The following is an 8,072-nucleotide window of genomic DNA, read 5'->3' on the forward strand; positions in this document are numbered from 1 at the left end:
TTGATTGATTAAGTGCATGTGTGTGATTAATTGAAGAGTTGCTAACTTTGATTTGTTACACTAGAATGTATTTTAAGCTTGCATTGATATGGAAAATTGATATGTGGCTTGATTTTGTCGATTGAGTAGGTTTGCAAGGTTCCTAGTTAGAGTCTCTCGTAGTTGGTGATAGCTTGACCTCTAGGAGATTAGCCTGCCTTGCTCTCTTGATTTCTTAGTTGATTATCCCTCGCAACACTTGACTTAGTCATCTCCAATCCCAATTAGCTATGTCCATCCCGAGTACATGCGGATTCTAACCCTAGTGCTTGTTAAATTTGATTTCATTTTATTGTTTGATTTTTTTAAATACACACACCTCACTTTATTGCTTCGAAATTGCTTAGCCTTGACTTTAGCATTCATTTCCCATTCCTAGTGGTTCGACCCTCGACTTACTCTATGCTTTGTGTAGGGGTGTGTTGAGAGAATATAAATTTTGTTTTGACGAAGGGTAGATTAGTTTTCAACAACCTAGTCTCGCCTTCAGGTCAAAAATTTCTATTCTTGCTTGAAGACTCTCTTTCTCCTTCTTGCCAATCCATGTAATGGCGCACAACATCTTCCATAATGTCCATAACCCCTTCTTCGATTTTGTTCATGATTGAGTCTCCGGTTCCCGCATCAAGACACGAATTGCCTTGAGGACTCAACCCTCCATAGAAACTTTGAATGATTTGATATGTTGGGATGCCATGATGGGGACATTCTCTTTGATATTCCTTATACCTTTCCCAAGCTTCATACAAGCTCTCACTAAGTTTTTTCTTGAAACTTTGGATCAAAGCCCTTGCCTCCGCCGTTATCTTTTGGGAGTAGAACCTAGACAAGAATTCCTTGGTAACTTCATCCCATGTTCTAAGAGAATTTGTCTTGACCTCCTTGTCTAACCATTACAAAGCTCGACCTATGAGAGAGAAGGGGAACAACTTGAGCCGAATAAACTCTTAAGAAACACCATTCACTTTGATAGTGTTGCAATGCTTCTCAAACTCTTTGAGATGGTATAGCGGACTCTCAATCTTAGCCCCACTAAATTGCCTTCTTTCAATCAAAGTGATCATGGCCGGTCTTATGTCAAAATCATTTGCCAATGTTGTTTTCAATGCAATCCCACTTTCAAACTTATATGCATCGGGAGTTCCCAACTCCTTCAAAGAAACTCTTGGATTATCTCCCATGCTTTCTTGATCCTCTTCTTCTCTTTCTTGGTGAATTTCTTCTCTTGGAGAGCTTGGACTCAAAGAACGATTAGCAACCCTTATCCTTGTTATCGTTCTCTCGATTTCCGGATAAAATGGCACTAAAGTCCTTCCTCTTATCCTACAAAAACTCAAAGAAAATATCAATAGCACGGCTACAAATGTAGCCTAAAGAGAAAAATCTTTTTGTATTTTTGAGATTAAGGTGAAATAGACTCAACAACAATAGCAATCATCTACGCCATTCCCCGGCAACGGCGCCATTTTTGACCCGAAGGCGAGACTAGGTCGTTGAAAACTAATCTACCCTTGGTCAAAACAAAATTTATAATCTCTCAACATACCCCTACACAAAGCATAGAGTAAGTCGAGGGTCAAACTAGTAGGAATGGGAAATGAATGCTTGAGTCAAGGCTAAGCTATTTCGAAGCAATAAAGTGAGGTTTGTGTATTCAATCAATCAAACAATCAAATGAAATCAAATTTAACAAGCACTAGCGTTAGGATCCCAATGTACTCGGGATGGACATAGTTAATTGGGATTGGATATGACTAATTCAAGTGTTGCGAGGGAAAATCAACTAAGCAATAAAGAGAGTAAAGTAGGCTAATCTCCTAGAGGTCAAGCTAGCGCCAACTACGAGAGACTCTAACTAGGAACCTTGCAAACCTACTCAATCGACAAAATCCAGCCACATATCAATTTTCCGTATCAATGCAAGCTTACAATGCATTCTAATGCAACAAATCAAAGTTAGCTACTCTTGAATTAATCAAAAACATGTAATTAATTAATCAACAAATTTAATCACACCGTCAACTCCATCAATTTCCCCCAATTAGCATCAATCCATCACTTATACATGCTTCACCATTCCCCTAGCAAGAGAACTACTGATAATCCATTGAAATTAAGATCAAAACTAAGCTAATCAACAATTTCATCATCATATAATAATAGAACTAATTCAATCACAAATTCAATTCAAACTTGAACAATCAACAAAACAATTGAAATGATAAGCTAAAAATTGCATTAAAGTAAAAGAAATCCTTAAAAACTTTCTTCAATTCAATGGAGAAATGATAGAATAACAATATTCAATCATCTATCAATTCAACAATCAAAACTTCTCTCTCTACAATCTAGAGTTTCTCTCTATAAAATTCTAATCCTAATTTCTTAATTAATTCTCTAATGATTCTCTAATTATCCTCTCATTAAAAATAGAAAGAAAATCAATATATAGTAAAACTAACTAAGAGAAGTTAGTTAGATCGTCCCCAAAAAACCCATACAGGCGCGGCCAACCATAAGGGGGAGCGCGGCCGCGCAAACCTGGGTACGGAACACGGACCCAGACAGGAGCGCCCGCGCCAGAGGGAGGCATGCCGTGGTGAGTGTCATTTATGGCACTCATTTGGATTCTTTTAGGATGATTTTCATGCTCTTTTATAGCTCTTTACTTTGGTTTTCCTTAGTTTTGTTCTTTTTTCCTTTAGTTTGTGCTTTCCTTAGTTAGTTTTCTTTCTTTGTGCATTTCTTTGTTTATTTGGTCTTTTTCCCTTATATTTGCTTGTTTTTATGTATTTTCAGGTTATGATCGTGTTCCAAGGATTCCCGAGCCTTCCTCTCATATTTCTCATCATTTTGGATGCCTCTTGCTTGTCATTTGGAGCTCAAGTTTGAAGGAGTATAAGGAGCAAGTTCATGAGATCGGTGCATGCATGCGGTGGGGGCATCATTTTTGGTGTGAACCCACCAAAGAAGCCATTTCAAGACTGCCTACCTTAGTGTTCATCATCATCACCAAGACGAGCGCAGAATGATAAGCTAGGATGAAGAAGAGGAAGCCTCTAGGTGCGGGCACACCACCCCTTGGAGCGGGCGCACCACCTTGTGCCCCTGTTTTCGTACCCATTTTCTCGCAGCCGCGCCCTTCTGGGTATCTTTTGCGACGATCTAGCTAACTCTTCTTTTGTATCTTTCCTTTATACAGTTTTTCCTTCTATTTTTAGGGGGAGAAGGATTAGAATAGAATTAGAATTAGTTTTAGATCAACTTAGAGAGAGAAACTCTAGGTTTTAGTGAGAAAATTTCATGGTGGATTGTTGATGATTGAAGATTTCTCCATTTCCTTTGATCTTTGATCAAGTTTGTAAGGATTCCTTTTCTTTAATTCAATATTTAGTTTGATCTTTAGTTTACTTTAAATTGTTTTGTTGAATGTTCAAGTTTGATTGATTTGTGATTTGATTTTAGTTTGTTTAATTTGATCATGATGAATTTGTTGTTTAGCTTTGTTTTGATCTTGATTTCTATGGATTGTGAGTAGTTTGATTTCTAGGGTAATGGTGAAGCATATATGAGTAATGGATTGATGTTAACTTGGGGAAATTGATGGAGTTGATGATGTGATTAAATTGGTTAATTGATTTTGTGCATGTGTGTGTTTGATTTAGGCTTGATCACCCTAGTTATTCACACTAGATTGCATTGTAGGTTCACATTGATACAAACCATTGATTTGTGGCTTGCATTTAACGATTGAGGTGTCTTGTGCCATTCCTAGCTAATGTTTATCGTAGTTGACGCTAGTTAGACCTCTAGGAAAATAGCTTGATATGCTCTTTTGGTTGCATGATTGGTTTTCCCTCGCATCACTCGACTTAGTCAACTCTTTCCCAATTACTGGAATCCGTTACAAGTATATGTGGATCCCGAGCCCTAGTGTTTATTACATTTGTCCCAAACTTGCTTGTTTAGTTATTTAGCATTCACACCCTTACCTCACCTTAGTGGTTCCGGAATAGCTTGACTTGACAATATAAGATCGCCCTCCATTCCTTAGTGGTTCGACCCTCGACTTACCATTATACTTGTATAAGGGTGTGTTGAGAGATTACAAATTTTGTTTGGCCTAGGGTAGGGTTAGTTTCAACGACCTAGTCCGACCCTTGTCAAAATGGCGCCGTTGCCGGGGAATGGCGTTGTGATTGTATATTGTTGTTGAGTCTATTCCACCTTATTCAAAAACACAAAAAGATTTTCCTTTAGGCTACATTTGTAGCCGTGCTACTAATAATTTCGTTTGAGATTGTGTGTGCAAGAGAGCATGGGTGAAGCTCAAAGGATCATATTAAAAGAGTTGGGCACTCCGGGTGCTTACAAGTATGAGAGCGGGATTGCTCCTTTATTGATTCCGGATGGTGCTTTTGAAATCAAGACGACAATGATCACCTTGATCAAAACGAAACAATATGGTGGTACAATAAGTGAAAGCCCTCTCAACCATCTCAAAGATTTCGAGAAGTATTGCAATACAATTATGGAAGCTGGAGGTTCTTAAGAGTATATAAGGCTCAAGTTGTTTCCCTTTTCTCTCCTAGGGAGAGCCTTAGAGTGGTTGGACAAGGAGGTAAAGCCAAGGTCCCTAAGGACATGGGATGAAGTAACCAAGCCTTTCTTGTCTCGTTTCTACCCACGAAAGAAGACGTCGGAGGCTAGAGCCTTAATCCAAAGTTTCAAGCAATTGCCTAGAGAGAACCTCTATGAAGCATGGGAGAGGTACAAGGATTACCAAAGGGAATGCCCTCACCACGGAATTCCAACCTATCAAGTCATACAAATTTTCTATGGTGGTTTGAGCTCTCAAGGTTTATCGAGCCTTGATGCCGGAGCCGGAGGGCCGATTATGAACAAGACGGAAGAAGAGGTTGTGGATGTAATCGATGATTAGTAAGGAACTACATGAATTGGCATGATGTAGAGATGGAATCTACAAGCACAAGTGGCTCAATCGATAAATCTAATGTCGTTAACAATTTGTCCACATTGGTCTCGGAGTTAGGAAATGAGGTGATTTCTCTCATGACCAAGCTTGAGAGTCCTTCACAAGCTTCTAGTCTTCCCTCCCATTTTAAGGGGAGAGGTACATCTTCCTATTCTAACCCTCTTTTTGCTTCTTATTGCATGATAAGAGAATGCTTGGTTTGTGATTTATGTGGAAAGAATGATCATGATGCTTCTAATTGCTCCAATGTTCCTTGTGATGGATATGATGGATATGAGAATGTGCATGTGAATTATGTTGATAATAATGATTTTGGACCTAGATTTAATGCTCAAAAGAATGTTGGGAATAGGAATTATCACAATCATGGGAGCTATGATAATTATAACCAAAATAGTGGTTATGGTAACCATATGACCCAAGAGTTTTGTGGTAACCATAACAACTTTGGTTGTAATGACCAAAGCCATGGCCAAGAATATTGGAATCATAACCAAGGTTATGGTAACCATAATCAAAATTCCAGCCAAAGTCATGGTAGGGGTTATTGGAGTAATCAAAGTAGGGGAGATTTTCAAAATGATGTTCAAAGAGGTACCCCACCCTAATTTATTCCAAAGAATCAAAACCAAGGTGATGATTTATGTGCTCAACAATCTTAAATGAATAGGCTAGAGAATTTCATGATGGCTCAATCCGAGACGTTGAATGAATTAACATTGACTTGTAACAAAATGTTAGAGGTCCTATTTACTCATGGAAAGATGCTTGAGAACCAAATCATTCAACTAGCCAAGCCTTTGAGAGATGGTGCTAGTCCTCCTTCTTTACCATAACAAGAAGTTGACCCTAGGGATCCTATGTGTGCTATCACCACTAGGAGTAGTAAGGTCCTTAAAGAGTGTGTTCATAGGAAAATTAAGGAGGGTGAAAAGGAGAGTGATTTGAGTGAAGGGAATAAGCATTAAGAGTCTAGCAAGATGAGTGAGAATTCCAATGATAAGCCTAAGGAGAAAGAGAGGAAGCAAGATAAGGTTTACACACCGAGATTTCCTTACCCCCAGAAGTTCAATAGGCACAAATTGGAGGAGAAATTTGGACAATTCATCAAGATGCTTAAGAAGATTTATCTTAATATTCCTTTCACCAAGGTCTTGGAATAAATGCCAAACTATGCTAAGTTTCTTAAGGAAATTTTGAGCGGTTAGAGAGGTTGCAATATGGTGGAACCGGTGAATTCGGGGGAGTGTTGTAGCGCCTTAATTCATAATGACTCATCCCAAAAGTTGAAAGATTCCGGAAATTTTTCCGTACCTTGCAAAATCAAAGGAAAATTGTTCCAAAATGCCCTTTGTGATCTTGGTGCTAGTGTTAGCATCATGCCTTATTCCGTTTTCATGAAACTTAAGCTAGGTGAGCTCCTTCCATCCAACATGACCCTTCAATTGGCCGATCGATCTATTAGGTTTCCAAAGGGGAGAGTTGAGGATGTTCCCCTCAAGATAGGAGAGTTCACCATTCCCGTTGATTTCATTGTGCTTGAGATTGCGAAAGATGATCATATCCCTATCATTTTAGGAAGACCTTTCTTAGCCACTTTGGGAGCCTTAATAGATGTCAAAGGAGGTCGTATTACCTTGAGAGTTGGTGAGAATGAGGAAAGTTTTGAGCTAAAACCAATGTTTGAGTCTTTGTCTCTTGTGAAAGGAATTTTGTGTGTTAATTCCCCTCGCCCTATTGATAATGTATGCATGATTGATTCTTCAACTAACAATGTTCTTGAGAATTGCGATGATGTGCTTTTGTGTTGTGATTGCAAGAAGGTTAGTGAAGAGAAAACGAAGCTTCCCAAGCTTATGGACGAGGAGGAAATTGACATTCCTAATTGGTTTGAGCTCTACCCTCAAGAGGAGGACGATGACCCTAAGAGTGTGGATGGTGTAAAACCATCTACAAAGAGGAACAAGGCAAAGACAAGAGCACGAGCTTCTAGGAAAAAGAGAAAGAGAATGAGATTATGGAAAGAGAAGCTTGCTTTTGAGGAGTTATTGAATGAAGTCTCATCAAGAAACAAGGAGAATTTGCTAAAATTTGAAGAGGAATTTTCTCCTTCCGCCACTTTGAAGAAGGTGGTGTTCTTTGACTCTCCATGATTTTGAGGAAGGGTTGAGCTTAGGACCATAAGCAAGCGCTTCCTGGGAGGTAACCTGGAGATTTCTAACCCTTTTCTTTCTATTTTCACGTTTTCTTAATTTTCTTTCTTTTAGTTTCTTTTCTTTCTTTCACTTTTTTTTCTTTTGGATTTATATGTGTTTGGGATCGATGACGATGTTGTCATTTGATCAATTGTATGTCGATTGGGTTTAATGTGTTTAACTTTCTTTCTAGTTCCTTTCTCCCTTTTCCTAGTTTTCCTTTATCTATGGCTTTCCTTTTCTTTTTCTTTTCCCTTATTTTTCCTTTGTTCTTGTCTTGGTATGTGGTATGCTTTTGAGGCTTGTTTTTCACACTTTTTGTCTTATGAATTGAACTTTGTACATTAGACTTTGTCTTTTGAATGAATTTCTTCCTAGGTAGTAAAGGTATGCACGGTTTGAAAGTATGCTTGGTTGACTCTAGGATAGGTGTATGCTAAGGTAGTTGGTTAGAACTAGGAGGACCATGAAGCCAGATTCTACTTGTTTGTGGCATGCTTGGTAGTTGCTCCATATAGTTGATTTGACACCGCTAGTGAGTTTTTGCTACATCCATGTGAGGTTCATTGTTTTTCAAGCCTTCAACCTATTTTTTATGAGCGGCGTGGATCCTTGACTATTGCAGACCTAATCTATAAAGCTTGATTTATGATCCTTTAACCCGAGACCAAGCTATCTAGGGAGGACAAAGGCACCTTTTCGGGGTGGTATTTTTCATATTTAGGATAGTTTGTTTCATCTTTGTTTTTGGGTTTACATTTGCCTTCTTGCAACCATTTGAGCCTATTACCTTCTTTTCAAGCCACATCTTTAGATCTTTGGCCTTTCGTTTCATTTTCTTT

General features: G+C 38.6%; 2 non-coding genes across 2 annotated transcripts; one reads left to right on the forward strand and one right to left on the reverse strand.

Annotated features, from left to right (window-relative positions):
* Positions 1–729: 729 nt before the first annotated feature.
* LOC145641208 (small nucleolar RNA R71) lies at positions 730–835 on the forward strand. The gene has a single exon (XR_014115269.1). It is a non-coding gene; the product is annotated as a small nucleolar RNA R71 (small nucleolar RNA).
* Positions 836–4,742: 3,907 nt separating this feature from the next.
* LOC145641226 (small nucleolar RNA R71) lies at positions 4,743–4,848 on the reverse strand. Its single transcript, XR_014115285.1, has one exon. It is a non-coding gene; the product is annotated as a small nucleolar RNA R71 (small nucleolar RNA).
* Between the last annotated feature and the right edge of the window lie 3,224 nt (positions 4,849–8,072).

This window comes from Chenopodium album, chromosome 7 (genome assembly GCF_948465745.1).
Source record: "Chenopodium album chromosome 7, dcCheAlbu1.1, whole genome shotgun sequence".
Lineage (NCBI taxonomy): Eukaryota > Viridiplantae > Streptophyta > Magnoliopsida > Caryophyllales > Amaranthaceae > Chenopodium > Chenopodium album.